The sequence below is a fragment of the Sturnus vulgaris genome, chromosome 8, assembly GCF_052056855.1.
Source record: "Sturnus vulgaris isolate bStuVul1 chromosome 8, bStuVul1.hap1, whole genome shotgun sequence".
In the NCBI taxonomy this organism is placed as follows: Eukaryota; Metazoa; Chordata; class Aves; order Passeriformes; family Sturnidae; genus Sturnus; species Sturnus vulgaris.
In genome coordinates, this window is record NC_142250.1 from 4,009,813 (window position 1) to 4,037,219 (window position 27,407).

General features: G+C 47.5%; 1 protein-coding gene across 4 annotated transcripts in view; it reads left to right on the forward strand.

Moving 5' to 3' along the window:
- The window catches only part of SGMS1 (sphingomyelin synthase 1), an 86,076-nt gene that overhangs the window by 42,309 nt on the left and 16,360 nt on the right, over positions 1 to 27,407 (forward strand). For 2 of the 4 annotated variants that reach the window (XM_088168733.1, XM_014882267.2), the window contains one exon: positions 9,067 to 9,317. The exons of the other annotated variants lie outside the window; for them this stretch is intronic. The gene's annotated coding sequence lies outside the window, so the exon portion shown is untranslated. The remainder of the gene's footprint in view (positions 1 to 9,066; positions 9,318 to 27,407) is intronic. 4 annotated transcript variants of the gene reach the window in all.

A 27,407-nucleotide genomic window follows, 5' to 3' on the forward strand; every position in this document is an offset into this window, starting at 1 on the left:
GCCCCTGCAGGATCAGTGTTTCCAGATTCCTCCTGGATCACCTGCCCCTGCAGGATCAGTGTTCCCAGATTCCTCCTGGATCACCTGCCCTGCTCTTTGCACCGGGCTCTGATCAGGAGCTCTGTTCTCCTCCGTGGGAGCCTCCTGCCCTCTCAGCTCCATCAGCTGCTTGTTATGCTGGTCTGTCCTTCAGCCTGGAGGAGATGATCCTTTGTATCAACCAGCTCTTTTGGGTCCCTTTTCTATCCAAGCCCATGGGATTCTTCAGGAACACCCCTGAAGAAGATTCCAAAGTCTGTTTTCCTCCAGCCAAGGGCCGTGATGCAGCTTTTCCCCTGAGCTCCTTCCTTTGAGGGTTCTGAACTCCATGATCAGTGCAGCAAGAGGCGCCCAGACCTTCACATCCCTGACCAGTTCTTGCCTGTCTGTAAGGATGAGATCCATTCCCATGGGCAGGGACACCTTCCACTATCCCAGGCTGCTCCAAGCCCCGTCCAGCCTGGCCTCGGGCACTTCCAGGGATCCAGGGACAGCCACAGCATCTCAGGACAGTGGCCCGTGGAGCCCTGCAGCCCTTCTGTGCCCACCTCGGTGTGTGGGTGCAGGTGGCTTTCCTGGCGTTTACTGGGACGTGCAGCCGTGTGTGAGCTCCAGGGTGGCAGCAGAAATAGCACAGCTTCTGGCAAAACCCCAGGATATGTGAGAACCTCGCTGTCTTACTGGATGGATACAATATTTCTCTTGGATCGTTCAGCCTGGCTGTGGTGTCCGAGTCGAGGCTGTGCGTGTAGCTTTAAGAAAATAAAGGTTTTATTTCAGTCTGATATTCTCCCCTATTTGCGTGTTTCCTAATGTATCCAGTCTCTCCAGAAGGGCTGTGCTTCTCCCTCCTTCTCCTCTGCCTATTTATATCTGCGGTGACGTTGCAGGAGTGTTTGCTTTGGAAGAAATCTCTCCGTCTGAGCCAAACTGAAAGCAAACCTGCAGGAGAAAGCATTCCTTTCTTCTCCTCCCGGGGAGAAGGGAGTCCTGAACAGTCATAGGAAATCATCACCTGGGAAGGACAGGAAGCCTGGGAAGGTAAACGCCTTTTTCTGTTTGACTAATGCAGTGACATACACCCCCAAAACCCGTGAACTTCTCGTTCCGGGAGGCGGAGGTGTGAAACTCCGGGGTGGTTTTTAGAGAGGAGCTGTGAAATGAGTTGCTGAAAGCCTCCAGGCTCAGGACAATGGCTCTTTGAGACTTGTCTCATCAGCTGCTTGCATGCACAGCATCACAGCTCAGAGATTGCTGTCCCTCCTCATCAGGTGATGCACAGGGGCTTTTCCTTCTCCCTCCGCTCCCCAAATATTGGGATTGCACTGTGGAAGTGATTTCCTTACAGTAAAACTGAATTTCGCCTCGCCTGTAGCTTTCTAAGTCCCTCAGAGCCCTGGCTCTGAAACTTCCCAAGCCTTTCTATTATTATTGTGCTCGATCTGAATCTAAAATAAGGAATTTGGATGATGGTTTTATAAAGCTATAAACTGAATAATCTGTATTGTGTTTGTAGGGTAGTTTGCAAAATAAGGGCATTTACTTTTGGTTAAGGCCAGGCTTTCTGACATCTGAGGCCGCATTTGCTACTTTTGCTGGTTGTGACCTGTAGAAGACACAGAAAGTAACACTCAAAGATTTCGAAGTGCTCGGTATGAAGCTGAACGTGTTTGAACCCTGCTTTTTTGCAGAAGTGCCAATCCCTAAGCAAATATAACAGTCTAGCATAAATAAACAGCCAAGAAAGCAAATCTACCTCTCTAGAAATTTGAAGTATTTACCTTCACCGTTTTACTCACTATTGGATATTTTTAACTCCTAACCAAACTGCATTTTTGTGACCTGTAATTGCAGGGGTAAAACCTCTGACAGTGATTTTTAGGAAACAAAACAGACAGTGGAAATTCTGTGGAAGTGTTCTGGATTGGAGCTGTTTGGTGTGGATGGGGGAGAAACTGAGCTATTCTTGCTCCAGGAAATCGTGGGTGCAGCACAGTAGTACCCAAGTGAGGTCAACCTTTGGGAGCAGTTACAGGTCCTTAAAAAATAACAGGGGTTTCTTTAACTGAGAGCATGAGAGGGATGGTGGTGTCCCCAGTTTGAGATACACACCTCCCCCTCTTAACTCCTGTGGAATCAGCTCTGTGATAACCTTGGGTAATCCACTGGGAATAACCAGGAGGCAGCAGGATGTCACAGAATTATGAAATGGTTTGGGTTGGAAAAAAAGCCCATCAAGTGCCACCCCTGTCATGGGCAGGGACACCTTCCACTGTCCCAGGCTGCTCCAAGCCCCGTCCAACCTGGCCTTGGACGCTTCCAGGGATCCAGGGGCAGCCACAGCTTCTCTGGGCAACCTGTGCCAGGGCCTGCCCACCCTCCCAGGGAAGAATTCCTTCCCAATATCCCATCCATCCCTGCCTCTGGCAGTGGGAAGCCATTCCCATGTCCTTTCCCTCCATCCCTTGTCCCCAGTCCCTCTCCAGCTCTCCCAGAGCCCTTTTAGACTCTGAAAGGGACTCTGAGGTCTCCCTGGGTCCTTTTCCAGGTGAAAAGCCTCAGCTCTCCCAGCCTGGCTCCAGCACCTGGAGCATTTCCATGGCCTCCTCTGGACTCACTCCAGCACCTCCAGCTCCTCCTGTCAGTATCAAGCAGAGTGAGTTCCCTTGTCTGTGCTCCTGGAGAGGGGTTTTTGATATTTTGGGGTTTGAAAACACAAACATAATCTGTGTGTTGTGATTGGTGTCAAGAACAGAAATGCAAGTGGCAGCACAGTAAATGCCAGCCAAAATATATGTGATGAATGCCAGGGGAAAGGTGTTTGGCCATGGCTTGATTTAGCTGCTCTGTGTATGCTACAGCATAATATGTTTGTGTTGTAAATGCAAGTTTAGTTTAATTAGTGCGTGATGAAGCCCAGACAGAGTTGGTTGCCCAGAGAAGCTGTGGCTGCCCCTGGATCCCTGGAAGTGTCCAAGGCCAGGTTGGAGGGGCTTGAAGCAGTCTGGGATAGTGGAAGATGTCCCTGCTTGTGGCACGGTTTGGAATGAGATGGGTTTTGAAGTCCCTTCCAATCCAAAGCATTCCATGATTTTATGCCTTTTGTGATCAAAGCTGGTGAGACTTGGCTTTGGTGGGAGCAGGATCAGTGTCCAGCAGGATGAAGGTCCCTGTTCACGTTCCTGTTTGGAATTGTAGTGAGAGACAAATAATTCAGGTGCTTGTAGAAAAGCGTCTGTGTAAGAAATACGAGTTGGGATTTCATTGAACACTGATTTTTTTAGGGGACTTATATGCCAGAAAGCAGAATTTTAATGGTCCTGTAAGAAGGACCAGGCTGTTATTTTTCATGTTTACACAGAGTTTATGCTTGAACATCTTTTAAGAATAAATTGGAGGTCAAGGTTTTAAAAATAAGGTCTAGCAGGCCAAGTTTTTGTTGCATTTTGATAATTGGTGGAGGTGAAAGTACAGTTAGATTTTATCTGTGACACCAAAAGCAGCCTTTGCTTGTGTCGTTGCTGCCTGTTCCCTTTTTTGTAGAATGAGATAAGGGGACGTATGAACACACGCATATAAACCCCTGTAAACCCTTTAAGCCTTTGGGATTAATGGCTCTGGCTTCCTGAGCATAATTTGTTCTTTCCAGCTCTTAATTAAGGTCATCTTTAGAAACCAGGTGAACTTGTGGCCGGAGAAATCACCAGGAGGAGGATGAGGGCTGGAATGATGGAATTGCACAGCTCACCCGTGTGTAATGCCCTGACACAGGATACTGGGAATACAACACCCTGCATCCCTCACAAACAGCTCCTTATCGCTCCTGATGTGTTGTTCCCTTTGCCCTTGGGGCAGAGGAAGTGTATATTTGAGTATTAATCCATATCATGCTTATTAATGAGAAATGTATTGGATAGTTGGGGATGTCAGGGCCGTTTAACTTGTGGATATTGACTGCCAGCTCCATAGGGGAAAAAGGGGAACTGGAGGCTGGGATGAATTGATAATGGGTGTTTTATCTTCAGTCTCTTGTGTCTGTCATTCTGGGTCTGCTGCCTGCTGGGAGGGAGATGCTCCTGGCAGGAGCAGCAGGTGCAGGTCGGGTGTTTGGGATAACAAACAAACGTCTTGCTAAAGAGCCCTAAGGAGTGGATTTCTCACTGCTTTGTGCTCGGTGTGGCTGTGGCCTGCAAACAAACACTCAGGATGTGGAGACAGGTTTGATTTATCTTTAACAGGAAAAAGCCCCCTCCACACCCACGAGTCCTGCTGCTGACCTCTAGCACCAAACATCATCCTGTATTAACTCTTGCTTTGGTTTTGGGAGGTGGCTGGGTTTATTTTTGGTTAGTTAGGGTTTGTTGTTTTGAAATGTTTATTTTGCTTGATGTGTCTAAGGCTTTAAAGAAGCCAGAGCACCTGATAGTGCCAAACTGCTGGTGTACAAACCAGCAGCCTTGTCCCAAGGTGTGGGGTAAACTGCAAACTCTTTTGATGGAAAAATCAGTGGGACACCAGTCTGTGTCCCATTACTGTATTTGGTGAGGAAACAATCTGTAACAGAGGCCTTTGGGTTGAAATTTCAAGTTTGGAAGAGATAGAAGCAAACTGGAATTTTGAGGTGATGACTCTTTTAACTGAAGTTTTTAACACACATGGGTGATGAGACTTCTGCAAGGGCAGAATAAGTGGATCAGGGAATAGGAGTGGCACTTCCCAAGATGGAAATGCTGTAGCTGGATATGGTATGCAGTCACGTGGGAATGATACCCTGCCCTGTGTTAAGTGGGGAGTTTGAAAAGGGCATCTCATTTCTGTTTTTCTCTTTTATGGAAGGCTTCACTCTTTCAGGCTCAAAAGGGACCTCAGTGGTATTAATTATTGCTTTGACCTGGGTATGTGATTGCACATGCCCTGGGTGGAATTGCCATTCCAGAGTGTTTTCCTTGGAGAGGTTCTGGGTGTTCAGCTCTGCAGAGCCACTCCTGGGAAGGTTCATGTGTTTCTCCAAGGACCTGAAGGTCAACCATGGCCTTGGACCAAAAAGAACAGAAGGCTGGGCAGACCCTGCAGCCCTGGGAAGCACACATGATGAGCAGAGTGAGGATTTTACCATTTAGGTTAGATGAGAACTCCAGGAGCTGCTTGGATGATGAGTGGCACGGAGTGAAGCCACTTCACCGTGAGGTCCCGTTTCCTGGTGGACCTGCAGGGGTTTGGGATCCCGCTGCTGCTCCTGCCATCCGTTTCAGAGTTACAGTGTACAAGGAATGTGTGTGATCCCTCAGAGCTGTCCCAGCAGTTGCAGCCCCGTGTCCAGGGGTTTGTAGGGAACAGGAGTGGGCTGGGAGTGCCCGGGATCAGCTCAGCTACGTAGAGCATCCCGCATTGCAAAACTGCTTCGAGGGCAAAGGACAAGACAACCACGTGTCCAAACACAGCAGCACGAGGTGTTTCTTAACTCCCTGCTGGACCAGGAGCAGGAGGAGTTCCCAGCTGATTTTCCAGAGGATTCTGGTTTGCTGCCAGGGTTTAAGATACACCTTCACTCTTGCATACGTGCTGGAGCACATGATGCTGAATTTGGAGGAATTCTGCTCAGGGAACTCAGTTCAACTTGCAAGCAAGGCTGATCTTTTTATAGAAGAGAGGGAGAAGAGTGGTTTCCTGCGGACGTTGCTCTGTGAGTCACACGTTACATGACACAGCATTCCTCCCGGGAAACTTAATTGCTGGAACTGACGAGCACATCAGCGCTCTGGAATCTCCCTTTGTGTTAACAAACACACCTAAGCACTTCACCTGGTGTTTCTGGAAGTTATTCTGAAAATACTTCAGAGATTTTAAACTCAGCTGTTTCATATTTTTTAGTTTCTCTCAGAACCCATTAACGTTTCAAAAGCAACTGTCCATTAACAGCCTTCCACATAAGAAGTTGTAATGGCTGTTAATGCTGTAACACAGATGAAATAATAATTATTATTTTATTACATGTGTAATAATAAAGTTTCACATTACTTCTCTAAGTAGCTTAATGCAAACAAAGGTCAAAGTAGCTTTATAATCCTCCTGTAGCACATTTTGTCTGATATGTCAGTGACCAGGACAAGTTACTTGAACGAACAGACCAAAAAAAAAAAGCTTTGAAGGTTTTTTGGGATATGTGGGGTAGATGTATAGATTTACATTGCTCGTGTGAAGCCCTATGAACACATCACACAATCACAGTGCTGGGCTGGCCCTGCTGAGGGACCTCGAGGGCTGTGTCCAGTTCTGGGCCCTCCTGGCTAGAGAGCCCTGGAGGGGCTGGAGCGTGTCCAGGGAAGGGAACGGAGCTGGGGAAGGGGCTGGAGCCCCAGGAGAGGCTGAGGGAGCTGGGAAAGGGGCTCAGCCTGGAGAAAAGGAGGCTCAGGGGGAACCTTCTGGCTCTGCACAACTCCCTGACAGGAGGGGACAGCTGGGGGGGTCGGGCTCTGCTGCCAGGGAACAGGGACAGGACAAGGGGAAACGGCCTCAAGCTGTGCCAGGGGAGGCTCAGGTTGGAGAGCAGGAGGAATTTCTCCATGGAAAGGGTGCTCAGGCCTTGTGAGGGGCTGCCCAGGGAGGTTTGGAGTGCCCATCCCTGGAGGTGTCCAAGGAAGGGCTGGAGGTGGCACTCAGTGCTCTGGGCTGGGGACAAGGTAGGCATCGGGCACAGGGTGGACTCCATGGGCTGGGAGGGTTTTTCCAGCCTCAGTGATCCTGAGATTCTGAGCAGTTTTTTCTTCCTTGCCCTAGACTTTCATTCCCACCCTGTGCTGGATTTCATCTGTCAATTGTCACTCTTCTGTTGAAGCAGAATAGGGAAGGTGGATGTAAAACAGCAACAGCCACTGAGCTGCGAGCACTACTCCTAGATATTCAGTCCTATAGAAAGAAAATTATGTCATCAGCTCAGGCTGTCCTCTCTTTCAGCCCTTAGGCTAAATATGTCCTGGCTGGACTGTGTAGGAGAAAAAAACCCCTCCTTTGCACATCCTGTGGAAGAGTTCATTGTGTTTCTTTTTATTTGTTTAGGGCTTTGCAGAGTGTTGTGTTGTATCTGTCTGGATACATGCAGTATTTAAATGCACCATGTTGAAAAGGTGTTCTCAAAGCTCACTTTTAATTACCTGTAATACTCGTCCAACTATCTTCTCCCTTCTGTTCCCACCTGACTCGTGGGAAAACAGAACTGGCTTTGTTATGTGCCTTGAGGTCACTGAACTCACACAGGCCTGGATCATGGGGGAAAAAAATATCACCAAGATAAGATCTGCTGGAGTAACACAAGAGCATTTCTGTCAAATATGAACGCATTTATTGTCAGGAGGGAGTTACTGAGTTGGCCTCTGGCCTCACCAGGTGACTTCTGCTGGCCTGAGAGGTGTGTGAGGGCCCAAAGCAGAAATGAGTGTTGTCAGCATAACAAGGAGTCCTTTGGCCTGTGGCGTCTTCTAATTAAGATCCCTTATATATATTCTCAGTGGGAGGGATTTACAGGATTGGTACCGATTGAATTACGTGTAAGAAATCTTTAGGTGATGAGCAATTACCGTTCTCACTCCAGAATCCCTCCTGGAAAGAGGGGCCAGGTTGGGCAGATGACATTTGTTGAGTGTCACAGAGCCCAGTTTACTAAAAGACTGCTGCAAAGAAAGCTCACTGATGCCTCATTCCATGTCTCCTCAGATTTTAAATAAAATGGGCTGAGTTGGACTTGACTATGTGCCATTTTTAGGTGTCAGAACTTTGTGGAGGAGCTGATGGTGAGCACATTGTTCCACTGGATACTTGGCTGTCTCCTCCCCGTGTTGGGAACAAGCACTGCTGGACCGTGTTCAGGGGCGTGGATCTGTTAAAAAAACCCCAAAGCAGCTACTCCTTTAAAATGCTTGTTTTCTGTATGATAGGATGAGTGTGGAAGGATTTCTCTGAGCAGCTTCTGAAAATACTTTTTCCACCCTGTGCTTCTTCGATGTAGCTCTGCAGATTCCTCGGTATTCCTGGCAACAGGCTCCCTCTCTCGGGATGGAGCTCAGAAAACTTGATGCTCCTATTTGTTCCTGCCGGTGCCTATTTTTCAATTTCCACATTATTTAATCTGTGCAGTGGAAGCAGGCTGCTTCCTACGCCTCTGACTTCACTCCTGGACAGTGTTTCTGTTGGATCCAGCAATCAGCGGACTCGGGAGAGTCCGTGCTCTGCTGGAAAACACTGCCAGCGCTGCTTATCCCATCAGTCTTCCCAACATGTGACTCAGCCTGCTTTGTGTTGTGGTTTTGTAGTGAATTACAGCAATTCCTCGCTGTCCCAAGGCAGCGGCCAGCAGACATCCTCTGCTCTCACTCACCTGGGATGCTTTCGCCATCCTTTCCCGCTGGATCCACGAGCAGGAGGTGCTGTGTGCTTCCAGTCCTTGCTGTGTCCTTTGGGATAGAGGCTGGATGCCAGCCGAGCCCTCGGGGCCGGTGATGCTGCCTGGCCAGGGGCTCTGCTGCTGCTGGCAGCAGTGGGATGGAGCCAAAAAATTAATGGAAAGCTTGGGGAATTGGTTGTTTTGCTTCGTGTTAGTGTGGTGGAACACGACTTTTCTTTCTGGTGGAGTTTTGTTTCTTTGTAGGGTAGGACTTAACATCTGGTACTCATATATATTGGAAAAAGGAATCCTTCCTCTCAGCAGTGACTCAGAAGTGACACTTAATGAAAGCGTTCCATGCTTACAGTAGGAATCACCAGGCTGAACTTGGGTGCTAAACCCATTTTGCCGTGTTTTAGGTGCTGTTTGCCGGTAGAGCAGCACTGCCGGGAGCTGTTGCACCACCCGCAGCTGGGCTGGCACTCCCGGCCTCCTCCTCCTCCTCCCGCTGTTCCTCCTGTCGCGGGCGCTCCGTCCCCTCCTCTCCCGGTGCTGACGCACTGGCGCGCCCGGGGAAGGAGCGGCGGGAGCGCAGTCGCTCCATCCCCTCTGGATCTCCGCTCACCTCTCCTCCCCATTTCCCTCCGCAGGCGCTTCCCGCGGGGCTGGCGAGCAGCGGGGAGAGGAGCACGGCCGGAGCCCAGCCCGGGGGAAGTTGAAAGGCAACTTTGAACGCGGAGGAAGTCGGGGCTGGCGGAGGAGGCGCGGGCGCGCTCCGCGCTCCGGGAGTGGCCGCGCCGCCGCCGTGTCCCCGTCCTGCTGCCGGGAGCGGCTGCGTCTGCTGCAGCTGGAGGAGGAAAAGCCGCCTTATCTGCTGCTGTCTGCCGCCTCATTTCCAGGAGTGAGTAGCTCTCCTCTCCGGCTGGTCCTGTTTGAGTGTAGAGGCGTGTTTGGCTGCTGCTGGAGGGCTGGGGGCTGAGTCTGGGGAGCGACAGAGGGACTTAGATACAGTCAGATGTGCAACGGAGCTCTGGGGATTTGGTAGTCTTTTTGCTTGGGTGACTTTTTTGAAAGTGGCACTTAAGCTTGCGGTTACTTTGCTGTTTGCTGCTTGGTTTTAATCTTAGTTTTTAGTTTAGCTTGGGGGCTTTTTTACTAGAAGCCAGCCAGGCTGCCAGCACACGGGACAGCAGTGACCTGCCAGTGAGTCCCCCTGGCTTGTCCTCCAGATTGCGTTAGGGCTGCGTTTCCATCTCCTGCAGGGGCACGGAATCTCCCTCTGCTTTCTGGCTTTGGAGGTTTGCTTGCAGCACACCTGTGGGAGATAAGCAGAGCTACGCAGCGCGGCAGCTGCGTTGTCTGCAGAAACTGAAAGCCAGGGACAGTCTGCTGTCCCCTTTGCCACCTCGAGCAGCTCTCCCCACGCCTGACCTCCCCCTTGACTGCTGCCAGATACCCCCAGGGTGGTTTTTGCAGTGTTTCTCTGAAAGAGCAGGAGCAAGAAGGCGTTTTAGGCTTGCTGTGAGGTCGCAGAGCGGCTGTGCCTGGGCAGTGCCTGTGCGTGTCACGGTGTCACCGGTGTCACCGCTGCCCCACAGATGAACGCTGCGGTTGTACAGCGGGGTGGCCCTGGGTGTGGAGAACAGCCCGTGAGTCACAGGCACAGCGCAAACCCTCTCGGAAAGCTGCGGGCGCTGCAGCAGGGGGAACAGAACTTTATCCATGAGCTGCGTGCGCCCTGGATCTGTGCGGAGTCCTTGCAGGGGCTCTGATCCTATTTGTGCGTTTTGGGCACAGCCGCCTTTTCTTCTCATCCTAAACCTCTTTGGAACTCAATGCTTTAATCTGGAAGCTTTCTAATAGATTTAGAGCGATGAGTCAAGGGTGTTTTTTTTACTTGGCTTCTGGGGAAGAAACTATACCAAACTGCCTGCAGTAGCAGGTATTTTTTATACATATATTTGTGTATATGCACACACACAGAAGAGCTACTCCAGGCGTTAGTTTTTAGGCTGTGTGTGTATAGATGGGCACGTGTGTCTGTATAAAAAATGTGTTTTTATAGTAGGATGGTGTGAGCACTCTGAGAGGAGCATGAATTTCTTCCTGCTCTGTCAAGTAATGCCCTACCTACTTCGTTTACCAGTTGATTTGGTTATGCAGACAAAGACAGGAAAACAGACCATAACAAAAGCACTCTTATCTAATCTGCTAAACAGCACTGTCAGGTAAATCATTAACCCACGGGCCTGGTGCCTGTAAAAGCTGCTAAAGAGGTTTCCAGTCTCTCAAACTTCCATTTTCCAGAAGGTAAGAAGTGAAATTACTTGCAGATCTTGGTTTCACATGCGGGTGTTTGCTGCTGCCGTGGTTTCTGTGCCTGTTAACAAAGTGCTGCAGTCCAGTGGATTAATGATGGGAGAGGACCTGCTCTCCCTGTGGTGTTTTTCCTAAGGGAGCAGCTCCAGCTAAGGCAGAGGGGAAACACAGCATTTACTTACTTGTTAACACTGTAATTCATTAATGAAATGTAATTTCACGTGGGTTTATGGCTGATGGAGTGTTTTGCTCAGCGGCTTTGTTTCCTGGCATCCTGTGATTCAAATCCGTTTGAACTGGGAAGATTTGTTGTGGGTCTTGCTGTGCTTAATTCCACACCAGACTTCTGTTTTGGTTGACTTTTGTTTCTGTAGGCATGTAAGAGATGGGTTTCTCTGAGGGATTTAATACTTAGAGTCTGTACAGTCCTGTCTGCATTTGCTTTACGTTTTGATCAATCGTGTTGGCAGCGAGTCTGTTTTGTGTAACTTCAAGCATGGAAAATCTGTAGCACATGGACAACAGCAGAAGTAGTTTTCATTTGTGATGTTTGCAGCCATTGCCTGAACAAAAGAAAAAGGGCTCAAGAAGGGCTTAAGCTGTTCTACTTGCCCATGTCCAAGAACATGACTCAAAACTTCCAGCTAAACTCCTCTAAGCTGCCTGAGTCGGTGTTGGAGTTGTGCCTTTCACCCCTAACTGGGTCTGCTTTAAGTGCCAAACTCAGCCTGGCTGTCTTCTGCCAAAGATCTGCCTGGTCCTACCACAGGATTTTCAAGCATCTCCAGAGTGAAAATGGATCCAAACGAGGACTTGGAGGGCACAGTTCAGAAACCTGGACCTCACTTTCAGTGATGCCCGTGCCCCGAGTGCTGTGTGCCATTCGGCACAGCTCAGCGCCCTGCACAGCCTGTGCTGTGTGTGCCTGGCTTTCCAGCTGCCTGGGAAAGCTCCAAACTGCTCCTGCTGCTTGGGAAAGTGCCCTTTTTGCTTGGTTAACTTTACAACCTGGCTGCACATTAGCTTTTTAAAGCTGAGCTTTTTAAAGCTGCTCTCCCATGTGAGGAGAGAATTCGGGGGTTGCTGTTTGTTTGGGTTACACCTGGCACCAAGTGCCTGAGGGAGGAGATACCCCAACCTGGAGGACAAAGTGACTCCAGACCTTTCCCCAGGAGGTGTGAGCTTGTGGAAGGAGGTCTCTGTAGCCGTGGAAAGGGGTTTTAACCCTTTAAGTGCGGTGGAAATAAGATGCACAGCTACATGGTCGCCTTTCATGACCAGAAGAAAGAGACAAGTTTATTCAGAAACACACTTGGTTTTATGGCATGACTCGCAACTCCAAGAGTAGAGAAGAGGTGATTGGTTCAGAGAGAAGACACCCCATTCCCAGGGCCTGGTCACATACTACAACAGGTGTTCTATCTTGTTACTAATTTTTTTTATTTTGACCAAATTATCACCCTGGAAGAAATTCTGCCTAGCCTTGAGCTGGAGCAGCTTATCGGCTGGGAACAGAGCTGAAAAGCTCCAGCCTGGAATATTTTTCAGGCTGTAATTTTCTTACTTTCTCAATATGTGTCCCACAGTCTCTGTACTGGGCACACCCCAGCAAAGTGCTCCCAAGGTGCTGTGTGAGGTGGTGACCTGCCTTGCAGAGAGCAGGGTGGTCCCTCCTCCCTGTCCTAGGAGAGCCTGGGACAGGAGCAGATCCTTGCTTGAGCCTCTCTCCTTTGAGTTTTTACAGACAGAAGGTGCTGATTAGGATCTCAGCCAGTTCAGGTGAGCCACGGTGCTTTGGGTAGCCAGGTTGCCACACTCTGTGTGCAGTCAGAGCTGTTGTGGCCGCAAGGGACAAGGAGAAGGAGCACACGTTCAGAGTGTCTCTGCTGCTCCTTGTGCACTTGCCTCTGGCCTGAGGATGTTTTTTTGCCAGCAAAATTGCCCTGATGGAGCTTTCTGTTTTCTCCAGCTGCTTTCTGCAGCTGTCTGCATGGCAAAGGAGGTGGGGGAGATGAGTCTGGTTAAAAATAGAAAGGCGGATTAGGAAATGTGAAGTATGGTTTCAACATCCAGCCGGGCTGCTCTCACAACTCGCTGCTGCCACCGAAAGGGGAAGGACTTGCTGGTGCTCCGTGCCTGCAGAAAAGCAGGAAAAGAGCGGGTTTTCCACCGTGGAATCAGCCAGGCACAGGACATGGGGAGAGGATGCCTCTGAGAAATGCCTGTTGAACTCTGCTGGCACAGGGTGACACGAGCCCAGTTGTGCAGGGACTGGAATTGAGGTGAAGGCTCCCGTTGGAAAGGTTGGATTTAAGCTTCCAGTCACAGCCGAGCTCATCTGGGTTAGTCTGCCCAAGTTAAGGACAGAGATTTAAGGAGATCCACTATGCTCTTTGAATTGTTCTTATTCTGCTGTTTTATGAGGAGAGTTCTACTTGGGGAAAAAAAAAAGCAAAACCAAAAAGTGCTGGGGGTGTGATTTCACTGAATGTGAATGTGTAATATGACACTGGGAATAGACTTTATTTTGCAATAAGTATGTGAAGTGTCAGGAGAAAGAGTCAACAGACAAGCCAAGGATAAAGAACCTGTACTTTGGAAACCCTGGACTTTTTAAGTGTTGCTTTTAGGAAATGGTCACTGTACAGTGTTTTGTCACCAACCTTCAATGTTTATCACTGTTCCTTGTGGTTATCACAAGGATATATTTTGATATATATATTGATATATATTTATATATATATATATATATATATATTATATTATATATATATATTTTTTTTTTTAATTTTATATATTTTGATATATTTTCTGTTGCCTTGCCTAAAACAACCGAAAACATGAAATCCAGTTAGGAAAACCATTATTTTCTTTGCTGAAAAGTTTGTTTCCCACTGTTTTTTTTTTTCTTTGGTTTTGGGGGTTTTAGTTTATTTTTATTTGCTTTCTTTATTTTTTTTTAACTCTTTATCAACCTTTATAACAGTTTGAGTTCTCCAGCTGCTCTTTGGTTCAGGTCCTGTTGTTGTAGCACTCCCAGCCACACACTGGTAAACAGTGGCCCATCCTGCACAGTACTGAGAAAAAAAATCCAGGGGCATTTCAGATATCCTGGATAGATTCTAAAACCCAGGATGTGTCCTGTACCAAGCATTCCCTGCAAAGGATGCAGCGAAGGGACTACAGCAGTTATTGATCATAGCTAAAGAATGTTTATCTAATACTTAGTTCAGAAAACCTGTCAGGTTTCCTAGGCAAATACTTTGAAGACAAACAACATTTATTTTTTTTTGAGAGGGTGGAATTCAGTATCAAGTCAAAGTTTACCTTTACCTGGAATTGTTCTACTTTTTAAAAGTGAATTTAAGAATTGAAGTTGCACTTCAAACTCTGAAAAAGAATCCTGAAGACAAGCAGGTATTTTTACTCAGTTAAGTTTCATAACACTTCAGCATGATTTCTCACAAATTACTGGGCTGCTTTTCATAACCAAGAGTAAAAATTCATTGGTCTCAGTGATAGATATAACAATATTTTTTGTAAATTTAGAAGATCACTTCAGCAATCAAGCAGGTTTTTTACCATTAAGAATATGGATGCTGTAATAATTGGTTTTTTTTTTTGAAACAATGAATCTGAACACATTTGACTCTAATTTATTTGTGTTGGAGAAGCTGATGCTTTTGGGTTGTTGAGTATTAAGCATCAAGGGTGAGAAGTATTTAGTTGGAGGACCATCAAGTGAGTTTTGGTGTAACTTTGATTTCAGTTTCTCTTCCCAGCTTTCTGGGTTTTTTTCTGTATTTCTAACTCCTTTGGTGTTTTGAAATTTTCTCTTTTAATCTCAGCTACCTGCTTCGCTCTGGGGACATTGGTTTGTCTGTTCTAAACCAGTAACACCCCACCTAAATCCTGGTATTGTTCAGCTCTCTCAGTGTGTTTGGATGTTGGACTGAGGTTAAAACAACAAAGAACAGCCCCACCAACAGCACAGGCTGGGGGACCCTGCTGGAGCAGCTCTGTGGGGAAGGACCTGGGGGACACTGAGCTGTTCCTGAGCCAGCAGAGTGTCCTGGGGATCCTGGGGGACACAGAGCTGTCCCTGAGCCAGCAGAGTGTCCTGGGGATCCTGGGGGACACCGAGCTGTCCCTGAGCCAGCAGAGTGTCCTGGGGATCCTGGGGGCAGCAGGAAGAGCATTGGCAGCAGGTCAGGGAGGGATCCTGCCCCTGTGGCCAGCCCTGCAGGCACCTCTGGAGTGCTGTGTCCAGCTCTGGATCCTCAGCTGGAGCAGGGACGTGGCACCAGATGCCCACTGAGCTCCCTTCAACCTGAGCTATCCTGGGATCCTGTGGTCTGACCTGGCAAACCTTGAGAAACTTGAGTTTGTGTTAATACAGTTGCAGAGGGAGAGTGGACAGATGTTTCAGGTTCTGGTGAAGCTATGAAAAGTGATATTGCAAACTCCAAATGAGAAATGAAAGCAACTTTCTGCTGTGTTTGCCTTCATGGATCTTCTCGCAGCTTCCAGTAACAGAAGTGGTGCAACTGTTTGCTGGGAACAGGATTTCAGAGGGGAGGAGAAGTCCTTCTTGGCAGCTGAGGGGTGAACCCTCATAGCCCAGAACAGTTTGCCCTGGTGTACTTCCTGAGCTACTAAATTCACATCAGCACCTCTCTCCCAAACCATATGTATTTTCAATGCAGAGGGACTATTTGCAAACATTTTTCTCTCTGTGTCGTGGCCTGGCTTTTATCAGATGTGAAGGGAAAGGTGAGAAAAGAATTGATCTGGTAATTCTGGGTTACTTCAGCTAAGATCACTGGGTTACTGATTTGGATTTATCTGGGAGAAAAGTGACCCAGGCTCAGACTTTTGTTAATGTTTAATGTTGTGTAACGTTCTGCCCAGGCATAATTGAGCCATCAGTGCAGGAGTGATCCCGTTGGAGGGGTTTATTGTGAGTGATTACAGAGCCTGCTGTGGCTTTCATTTCATTGCAGCCTGAGCTCATTGATGAACAAGATCATCATTTATTTACAGTTCTTGAGATCCTTTCACTCTGATTCTCCTTCTTTTGGGCAGGGAGGAGGATGAGAAGACACCACAAAGTTATCTACAATACTCTGCTCTCTTTTTTTGTGGTTTGGCATTTCTCTGATTTTAGCAGCCTCTTCACTTTCTCCTAATCCTGGTGATTTTTCATCTGGATTATGTTTGGGAAGGGTCTGACTCGTGTGGCTGGGAGGAGCTTTAAAGGATGGAGGAAAGGAGAGAAGGAAGAACAGACTCTACTGAGATGGAAAGGAGAATAAGGAGGAAAAGAGACAAGGAACACAAACACTCCTGCTGGTTCTTGTCTAGGTCTCAGTTTGAGACGAATGCTCCTGATTTTATTTTGTGATTTCCCTGATTTTGTAAGATTCCCACATAATATAGTTTGCCTCCATGCTCTGCCATGCAGAGTTTTGAAGCAGGGAGGGAGTCCTGTCTAAAAAATACCTTTGAAAACAGGTGAGCAAGAGCTGCAAAGAGAAGCTGTGGCTGCCCCTGGGTCCCTGGAAGTGTCCCAGGCTAGGCTGGAGCAGCCTGGGATAGTGGGAAGTGTCCCTGTCCATGGCAGGGGTGGAACTGCATGGGCTTTAAGGTCCCTCCCAACCCAAACTTTTTCTGGGATTCTGTGAAGTGATTTTATACAAAGAAATAACTTTGGGCATGAAGATGACTTTCAGTTCTCTTGAACCTCTGAATAATCAGAGGAGGAGGTATCCACAAGCTGATTGTTAGGGCAGACTTGGCAATTTCTGGATCTTCAGTAGGGACCTGTTGAGCTTTGTAGCCCTGTAAGGTAGGAAAGAGCAGTATGAAATCCCATGAAGACCTGAACACCATTATTGGCTTGGAGCTTTGCATGTCCTGTGCTAGAGAATTCACTTACACAGCTGAGCAGTCTTCATCCTGAGCTCATCTGGCTGCAAGGTCACCTCAAGTCCACTTTGTAAATACAGAGTAGTAAAAAGGTAGTCCACAAATACTTTGGGCCACATTTTCAAGGTGGGAAGTGGTTTTCAGCTACCTACAGAGATGTCATGACTGAACCTGGAGGTTGTTGTCTGCCACCAGCTGTCTGAAAGCTGCTGTGCCTTTTAAATCAAATTGTACAAACACAAAAAAGGCAAGATGTTGTGCATTGTAAACAGCAATGTTATTTGTCAGTCAACTGCCTGAAATAAAAAAAATCTCAAGAAAAAGGAAATGGCAGTGATTGGGGACAAGTTTTCCATAAGTAGCTATTACTCTTCCCTAGAGAAATTTGCCAAAGCAACACTTGTAACTGCTAACACTTGAAATTGTAAAGAGGTTGTGTTAGTGTGGCAAAGCTCTGGAAAACAGATACAGCAGTGAGTTTCAACAGTGCAGTTCATAGCTACTGTTGTGGCCCCAGGCAGGGAAATCAGACAGAATCATTTCGGTCATTCTGGTTGAATTCCTAGTGAGAGTCCCTATGGGTGGGGAGGCCCTGGCCCAGAGAAGCTGTGGCTGCCCCTGGATCCCTGGAAGTGTCCAAGGCCAGGCTGGAAGGGGTTTGGAGAAACCTGGGCTAGTGGAAGGTGTCCCTGCCCATGGCAGGATGGGTTTTATCAGTTCCAGACCATTCTGGGATTCTGTGCTGTGGCATCCCATTCCAAGTGATGCTGTGTTTGGTGGAGGCCCACACCAAAATAATCTGATGTTTGTCTTGAGGCTTGATTCTGCCTTTCACCCATCTGGTCTGACTAAATAATACATGAAGTAAAGTGGTTTCTGCTATTTTTAGGCAGTGCAGATCACAAAGGCGAATATAGATGCAACATTTCTTAATATCCAACTCCCTTGCCTGCTGACTGACCCCAAATTCTGTGCCCTCCGTTAGGAGACAAGTCCCCTTGTCCTCAATGATTTATGCATCATCTACAATAGCAGGGCCTGTTGCTTTCGGATGTGTGTGCATTCATATTTTATGTCTCTGCCTGCCCTTCATGTTTTATTTAATGGAGAGTGTAAGGAAATTGGTTACTTGGCAAAAAGTGGCTTTTAGGGGCTAAGGAGCTCCAGGTTTCCTGGGTTTTTGGGCTGGCGTCGTGTCTGCTCTGCTCCCCAGGGGCTGTTCCACTGCTTCTCAAGAGCTTTCTGTATATTGATCCTTCCTCCTTGCTCCTCCAGAAAGGAAGGAGAGCCTGCAGCCTTGCTGCTGGCAACCTCTCTCTTGCAGACAGTGTTTGGGGAGGGCAAGAAATCCCAAAACCAGACAGGAATGTTGTCTCCTTGTTCTGTCTGAGAGCTGCTGGCTTTCCTGGGCTGAGCTCAACTGTGTCCCCGTTAAATCTGAATTTACATGGTGCCATTTGTGGCGTGTCTTACATTTCAGACTGATCCAGACCAGCACAAGTTTGTCTCAGGATCAGATAAATTCCAGTCCTCTCATTGTTTCCTTGCTGATGTGAAATCAAATCTAGAATTAGACCCTCATTGTCAGTGCTGTTGTGGTGCCACACAGGGTGAGCTGCATAATTCATCAAGATCTCTGCCACAGTACTTCTATCCCCTCACCCACGAGAAATATTTGTGAATTTGGGTTATTTTCAGACCCAGTGAAAAGCTTTTGCAATGCCTGTGGACAGATAATAATATATTTATTTTTAAAAGAGAATCTCACGTGTATTTATATCCTGTGCTATATCTAGTAGCCCTACCCTTACCTCTAAAAACCCCACAAACAAAACAAAAAGATCTGAACAACCCCCAGACTCCAACTTCTGTGATTGTTTAATGTTTTTTGATGTGAACACTCATAATACTTGATCTTATTTCCAGAACACCACTTGTATTTTTCCCACCAGTAGTCATTTCAACAACTCTTGTGTTGCTTGCAGGAGGAGCTCTGGCATTCCTGGAGGACTCACAATGAATTTTAATTACTTTCTACATGGAAGATTTTTTTCCCAATAACCTCTTATTAAAATGTCATATTTTATCAGGTTTAGAAGGTCTTGGACATTTCTCTAGAAGTTGCATGTCAGAGCACAGCTCGAGGACAGTCCTGTAGAGCAAGTCTGACTGGGGGCTGGGTGGGTAAAGCAGCACCTGTGGCAAGTTGGCCCTTATTTGTTTTGTACTCCTAAGATATTCTGGTTGCTGGCGTGTTCAGGAGACCCATATGCATTTCCCTGCCCTGGAGGGAATGCTGAGGAGTCACAGAGCCTGTCACAAGGTGCCTGCACGGGCTTTTCCCAGTGTCCTGCTCTCAGGGGCTCCTTGTCAGATCACACAATCCCAGCATTGCTTGGAAAGGACTTTAAAGATCCTCTCATCCCAAGCCCTGCCATGGACAGGGACACCTTTCACTATCCCAGCTTGCTGCACCCAGTGCCAGGCCTCCCCCTCCTCACAGGGAACAATCCTTTCCCATTATCCAGTCTAAACCCCCAGATGGATTTTTGCAGTACCAGAACATCTTACTTCCCCCCTGCTGCTCGGGGGAGCCCCTGCACATCAGAAACAGCAGCAGAATTGTCATTCCCCTTTTTTGTTTGCTTACTCACGTGCAGCAGGGATATTGGATCCTGCCGGACATCCCTAGCAAATGTGTCTCCTAAGTATTTATCTATGGGAAGGGCTTGTTCCCAGCAAGCTCTTGTGTGGCTGTGCTGCAGGGAGATGGAAAGGAGCACCACACTCTCTTGTGTGGCTGCTGCTTCATTATCTACTTGGCCATTCTCCTTTTATCTTCAGTCTCAGCAGCTTTTTCCAGTACTCTTGCAATCTCCTATCCTTCCCAAGCACTCACAGAGCCTTGGCTCCGTGGCCATGGATCTCCTAATCCATCTGGGAGAGGAGATAGGTCAGAGTGGGGCTATTTTCAGTCAGCGTCTCATTGGCATCCCTGCCTTGCTCTCCTCAATACCGTGCTAATCTGAGCTTCACCCACCTGCTTGCAGAGAGCACGTGACTGCAGATTGAAATCTTTCCTCCTCTCCCTCCCTCTCATCTGTTCACACTTAACAACGACAAATAATTAAAGATCCTCGAGCCAGATTCCTCTGGAGCTGGTCAGTCATGCAATACCTTGCACTGAAGGGATGGACGTTGATTTGTTTGGGTTCCTCTTTCTGGAAGGAGAACAGAACCACTGAGTTCCTGCAGTTCTGGCTGCTGTAAGAGGCAAGGCTGGTCCTTGTTGCATGTTAACTGTTTGTGTAACAGCAGCTGGGAAATCCAGGCTTGGTTTTGCAGTGATCCTTCCAAAGTGTCGGGCATCCCTTCATTGATTAAATGGTTAATTCCCGTGTCCTCTCCCCAGGACAGAATGCTAACTTTTATTAATTGTTTTTCCTAGGGAGGACGTAGCTTTTGAGTGCCTAAACCAACTAAGATGATCTGAGCAATGGGCTGTGTTTGCTGGGAGCAGCGTGTGGCGGGTGCCCCGCAGGGAGCTGCACTTGTGCTCAATAAAGCAGTCACTCTGGGGTGGATCAGGGAATGAGACCAGCTGGTAACCCCTCCTGCCTAGTGCACAGCCTCCTGAGAGGAAACACATCTGCAGGAGGGCATCTTCCAGTCTGTAGTGTAAGTTTTGGGTTGCCTTCTTTTAGTTAAAAGAAAATGTTTAGACTGGCAAGGGACTTTTTCTTGAGGCTGTGCCTCATGCTGGCAGCTGGACATCCTTCCATGCCTTCTGTGGCAGGAGGAGAGGGATCACATGCCCACCCATTCAGAAGGCATCTGATTGAAGTGCTTTTAGTTATTTCTGGCTGTGAAGGGTGGACAAAGCACTGGCTGAGCTTTGCACTCTGTTTTGGGTTGCTTTGCAATGGTTTTAAGGGCTGTGGGTGAGTGGTAGATGACAGCGTTCCCCAGCTGGGGGAGTCTGGAGGGTGAAATATTGTTCTGATTTCAAACTGACAGAGAGTAGGGTTAGATTGGATATCAGGAAAAAAATGCTTGTGAAGATGGGGAGGCCCTGGCACAAGCTTTCCAGAGAAGCTGTGGCTGCCCTATAGCTGGAAGTGTCCAAGGCCAGGTTGGATGGAGTTTGGAGCCACCTGGGATAGTGGAAGGTGTCCCTGCCCATGGCAGGGGTGGCACTGGCTGGGATTTAAGGTCCTTTCCAACCCAAACCATTCTGGGATTCTGTTTTAAAATGCAGGTTAATTTCCATGGCAGAAACACAAGCTGGTTGCACTTACCCTGTACCTCCAGCTGAGATTCCCTTGTGTGGCTGGAATTACGGGTTCCTTTTGAAACTGATTTAACTGATGTGTTCAAATCCTACCAGTTCAGCCTGTGGATCTGTTATCCAGCCATCCAGACTTTCCTGTTCAGTGTGCCAGATAGTGGAGTGACTGCCTGCAGAAGAAAGGATGGCTGAGTGCCACTGTTCCACAGATATTCCCTGGGATCATCCATAATCAGGTGGCTGATGGACACCTCCTTAAAGGTGTCAGGACAACATGACACATGCCTCAAGTGCCACTAGAAAAGGATTTTAGAAGCAATTGGATGTGTCTGCAGGAGAAACTTACTTCTGAGGTTTTCAGGTGGTTGTTGAAATATTCATAATTTCCAGAACAGTTAGATGGCAAGATCTGAGTTTTTTATCTTCTTTTATTTCTCCTTTGTGAACATGACTGATCATAACTTTTGAGCTGAGGTGAATATGTAAAACGAATTTTGCAGCCTTTGAACACACTGTAATAACTTCAAGTGACTCTGCTTGTGGTCTTTGCAGTTGTTTGATGTGTACCTGGTGGTACACACGTACCATTGCTGTCAGTGTGGAAAGAAGCGTGTTTACAGTGTTGTTTTGTGATCTTCAATTATCTGTCTGTTAAAATTGTAAGGAATGCTTCATGTTTCAGGGAGGATGTTTGTGTATTCCTGTTCTTTGGGTTCAATGCCCACTTGTTGTCAGCAGCAAGATTTAAGCAGGATTTGCTGGTGTCACAGATCATCGATGGGAGCAGTGTCACATCTGACATGGATTGGGAGCAGCTGAGTAGGAACAGTTGATGGAATGAATAGGAATAGTCTGACACACAGATAAAGTTACTTCACAGCACTGGGCAAGGAGCGACTTGGGTTTCTGGAGACCAAATTCTGAAATTTGAAGCTTGTTGAATCATCCAGGTGTGGCATTCAGTGCCCCAAACACTGAGTAACAGTGATGAAATTGCCTATAAAAGGCAAAAGCCAGAGACCCTTGGAACAGGGACCAGAGCTTCTCTGAATTGTTTGGCACCCTCCTTGTGGCTGTTGAAGAAGGAGGTGCTGGATGGCTGGACTGGGGAGGGGAGGATTTGTGTCCCCAGCCACGCTGGGTTTGCTGGAGCATGTTCTTGCCATCAAGGCCAAGGCCAGCAGTGGCAGATCTGCACTGCAAACAGAGAGATTTGGCTTCCTGTGATGGAGAGTAAACAAAGGTTCTGGGATTTGGCAAATAAACCAAGAGGGTTTTTCCTGCTTGTAGCATAACTACAAGCATAACTACAAAAAGGAAGATGCCAGAACAGTTCATCTGCAATGTCAGGAGATCTGGCTCTAGTCAGACACATCCCCACCATGCAGGCTGTACACACATAACTTGTTGGCAATCCAAGTGGTTTGGGATTTTTTCCTTCCCTTTCCTGTGTTTCTGATTTTTTTAGACTAACTATGCAGTAAGAGCCTTCCTCTCCTTCCTGCAGATACATGTCTTGAGGAGACTTATTTGATTTTTGTTGCAACTCTGAGCAGGTATTGCTGGAAAGAGGAGGGCTCTGTGTTCAAAAGTTCAGACTATTTATGCCAGAAGTAATCTTGAATATGTGTGGTGTTTTGTCTTTCAGGCCAAGGAACACTCAGTGTTACATGAAACTAAATTAATAAAGACAAACTCAGGGATTGTTTTGTTTTCCAAGAAGAATGGCTTTGAAAATGAATAATGTTGATGGTGTGTCTTTTGGGTGGGTTTATGAAAAGTAACAGCTGAAGTGCAGAGAATGGCATTGTGCATGAAGATCTACGGATATTCACATTTCAGCTCTGGAGGCTTGGAGTCTTTTTGATGTGGGTCTGATGTGTTGGGACTTCAAAAGTAGGATGTTTGAAATAAAATATTTATATTGCTAATGAAATATGGAAATATTATTCTAGGCTGGGAATCCTAGCGTGTAAACTTAGTTTTCTTTTGCTTTAGTTACAACCCTGGCAAAGGCAGTTGGGAGGGAGCAACTCTTGTGGTCTGGCTACTGTCTCATACATGGCCAGTAACAAACCCTAATATTAAAAAAATATGTCAAGTAACTGATTTAAGTCTGCAGTGATGATCTGTTTTCCCTGTGATTTCTGCCAGGTTTCCTTTTCCTAATCTGCATGGCTGGTTTGGCAAATTATGCTGGAGTCTGCATTTCAGAGCCACATTACCATCAGTCACAAGACTGCTCTCAGTTTCCTTGGGCACAACTTCCCTTTCTGTTCCCATGATTGTTTAAATTTTAAATTCATGCTGCCACTTAGATTCCCAGAGGTTTCCAACAAATCTGACTTTCTAATAATAAATGGCTTTTAGGTAGTCACTGGAGGTAAAAAAACCTCACAAAACCCCCAAAACACCTGCACTGACTGAGTTAAAATATGGAGCATGTCACAAACGTTTAGTCTCTCCTTATTTTCCTGCTTCCATCCTTCTGCCCTGCCTTGTAGGGAAAAACCCACACTTTTTGTGCCTTTTCCTTGTTCCATCTGTTTTCCTTTGAAGGTGTTTAGTTGTTTGTGTGTCAGTCTGGGGAGGTTTGGGCAGTCCTGGGAGCGCGGCGAGCATCGCTGTGCGCTCCTCAGTACCCGATTGTCTGCGGGGTTACACGAGGACGCTGGGCTCTATTTCCAGCCCTGCCCTATCTCTGCCTGACCCAGATCCCGAGGCATCACAGGGATGTGTGTTCAGCTGTGCTGGGGACAGCAGCCAGAGCTTGCTGCTGCCTGAGCACAGAGCCCACAGACACCCAGGGCTGCTCCTCTCCAGATCCCACATGGGCAAGGTTTGAGCGCGGCGTGGTGCCCGAGGGGCGTGGGTTGGTTTGGGTTGGAAGGATCTTAAAGCTCATCTTGTTCCACTTCCTGCCACGGGCAGGGACCTTCTACAGGTGCTCCCAGTCCAACCTGGACTTGGACATTTCCAGGGATCCAGGGGCAGCCACAGCTTCTCTGGGCACCCTGTGCCAGGGCCTCTCCAGCCTCACAGGGGAGAACCTTTTCCTGATATCCAGTCTAAGCTTATTTTTAAAGATTTGTGGTGTTCTGTTAATATTTTTACACCCTCCTTTGCATTTGGGGTGGAGAGCGTGGATTTCCTATTGCAGCTATTCAAAAATAAGCCAATATTGGTCCCACTTCCATTGCAGATGTTGATTTTTTTTTTTTTTTTTTTTTTTTTTTTTTTTTTTTTTTTAGGATTGAGACATTAGGATTGTGGAATGGAGTACAAAATGGGATGGGTGCTTGGGTTACCCCTGGAATGGGCAGAAAGGCTCTGGGCCTGGTGCCTGGCTCTGACTTGGGGCGACTTCCCAGCCTGAAATTATTGCAACTTAAACCTCCTCCCTTGCCTTCCTCCCTGCTCCATCCTTTCCATCCCCAGACCATTGGAAGCAGGATTTCCATCCTGGGAGGATAAAAGCCCTGCTTAGCAACTGCTCCTAGGGTGAGACTGCTGGTCAGGTGAGGTCTCATCCTGAGTGTTTGCTGGTTTTCATAACTGCTGCCAAGCATCAGGAAGATGGGAGAGGAAGAAAGCTGAGGTGTAGGGCTATAAATCACAGAATTAGGGAATTGTTTGGGTTGGAAGGAGCCTTAAAGACCATCCAGTTTCAGCTTCTGCCACAGGCAGGAACACCTTCCACTAAGACCAGGGTGCTCCAAGCTCTGGTGGAGTCTCATGCAGGGAAATACTCCCTAGTGGTGTTCCCATCTGGAGGTGAAACCTGTTTGGTTATCCAAATGTGCTGCAAGTACTTTGGGTTTTAAATCCTCCATGCTCAACTCTGGGCTTATGTTCTAGCTGTTACACCCATGAACGAATTTTAATTTCTGGGTGTTTTTTTTTTTTTTTAAATTCAATTAGAATAGAAAATACATTATGAGGTTTTCTTTTTCTTCTTGATATCAAGTAAATTAGAAAAAGCCAGGCTGCTCAGGGATTTATGTAGGATTCAGGCAGGGCTTTTTCTCCCTCTGAAGCTGTGTAAGTAGCTATTCAGGCGATGTAGCCGTTTCCACATTTCCATTTTCATCCCAGCCTCTCTTTTTGTAGCAGTAGCTCCACTTGCTCTGACTTCCTGTCTACAGGCCAATGTTTTCCATCTGGAGCTAACCTTGGAAACCTATCATAAAACTCTGTGCAACTTGTGAGCCCACCTGTGCCTCAGTGTTATACTTACAGCTATTTTATATTTGCATATATTTGCTTTTCCAGCACAAACCCAACTTTACTGGCCTGTTTCACACTGCCAGCAGTTTCTTGCTTTTTAGTGGTGCAGAAGGGCTGATGCTGGTTTGGAGGAAAGTCTGTCCTGGAGGGAGGGAAGCACTGCTTGAGAGCTTGTTAGGGCTATCCAGCCCATAATTTGTGGCAGGCAGCTCCGTTTCCATGCAAATTGGTGTGGAGAGGTGCTTGTCAAGTACAGGATGTCCAGTTATTGAGGTGTCAGAGCTTTATTGTTGGCCATGATGAAATGCCTGGAGAGGAGGTGAGTGCAGCAGTGACTCAGGCCTTGCTGCTGTGAGCAGTTGGTTTTGTGCTCTAGAAACACAGGACAAGAGCTCCCAGCTTTTATCCAGGGCACTTGGTCTCTGTGTAACTCCTGCTCATCAGTGAGGTTAGGAAATTCACTGGTGGGCTGGGTTTAAAGCATTAAATCTTCAACCTTTACAGCAGCTGGATTTCTCCTGCTTATTTGTGTGCACATAATCGATGTGAACCTCAGAGTTGGTTTTCCAAGGGCCAAAATACCATTATTGTATCTTCCAGCTGTGCTTACAAACCTCTCTCATTTAGACCCTCATTTTTCACCGAAGGTCGGATCCTCTCAACTTTTCTGGGAAGGATGCTGAGGGTTGCAAGTGGAACACACCCATTACCCCTGAAAGGATTTCCTGGCTCCTGGTGACGAATTGCTGAAATAGCTTATTATTTGACTGATTTCTATAGTGACTGTTGCCCTGGCAGCAAAGCTTAGACAGCAAAAACACAAACATGAGCAGGGCACACTTAGATTTCGGAAGGCTTAGGTTTGCTTTGCTTTGGTTGGATTTCGAAGTGCTTTAGGAGGAGTTTTGAGATGAACAAACGGATATGGGAGGTGGTTTTCTGCTGGTTTAGGTGGATGTGGTTTTGTCTTATCAGTGTTAATTGTGAGACTTAGCATTTTCTGCTTGCAAGGAGACCCCAGACCTGGGCCTTGTCCTCAGCACGGGAAAGATGTGGAGCTGTTAGAGCAGGAGAAGGTCATGGAGATGCTCCAAGGGCTGGAGCCCCTCTGCTCTGGAGCCAGACTGGGAGAGCTGAGGCTTTTCACCTGGAGAAGAGAAGGCTCCAGAGAGACCTCAGAATCCCTTCCAGGGCCTAAAGGGGCTCCAGGAGAGCTGGAGAGGGACTTGGGACAAGGGATGGAGGGACAGGACACAGGGAATGGCTTCCCACTGCCAGAGGGCAGGGATGGATGGGATCTTGGGAAGGAATCCTTCCCTGAGAGGGTGGGCAGGCCCTGGCACAGGGTGCCCAGGGAAGCTGTGGCTGCCCCTGGATCCCTGGAAATGTCCAAGGTCAGGTTGGACGGAGCACCCTGGGACACTGGAAGTTGTCCATGCCCATGGCAGGGGTGGCACTGGATGGGCTTTTAGGTCCCTCCCAAACCAGATCATTCCATGATTCTAAGTGTGGAGGAGTGATCAGCTGATGATTTCATGGCTGATTTTCTTGTTATTCAACCAGAACGATTGATGTTCCCACCTTTGCTCCTTGTGCCCAGCTGCATCTCAGGAGAACAGGTCTTGATAGGCAGGGTTGTAACAGTGCACCCCAAATATTTGTTTAGCCTTCTGAGGTGGCTGTGGCCACGGTGTAGATGGAAGTGGTGGTGGGAATTACTCCCTATGTTTTGAGTTAGCACTTCAGTGTTTGCTGGGAACAGGGAAAAAATGTCCTGTAAACATGAGGAGGTGTGACCTGGAGCCCTTGATGAGGTTGTTTCATCCTGCTCGCTCTTGTGTGGGTATTTTGAGGTACTGGTTTTCCACAGCATCATCATCATGGTGCAGCTGGTATTGTTATGATAATCACATTGTTATTTATAATTCCTTGTCGGGTTCAGGCTCCTTAATGAGGCAGCTCTGCTTCGGATGGAGGGAATTTTTAGTTACCCATGCTAAAGAACCTGTGTCAGAGCTGGGGAGGTTTGTGTGTGCCCCATCCTTGTGGGACCACGCTGAACCTGGGCATGTGGCCTGGCTGCAGCTGACACTGGTCCCCACCTTCTGTCTTCAGCTTGTGTGCAGAGGAGAAGACCTTTTGTGGAAGGGAGGGGGTCAGTGAGAGCTGTGAGTCCCCCATAGTTTCTGCAAACCACACCCCATCAAGCTTTTGTGGATACACCATAGG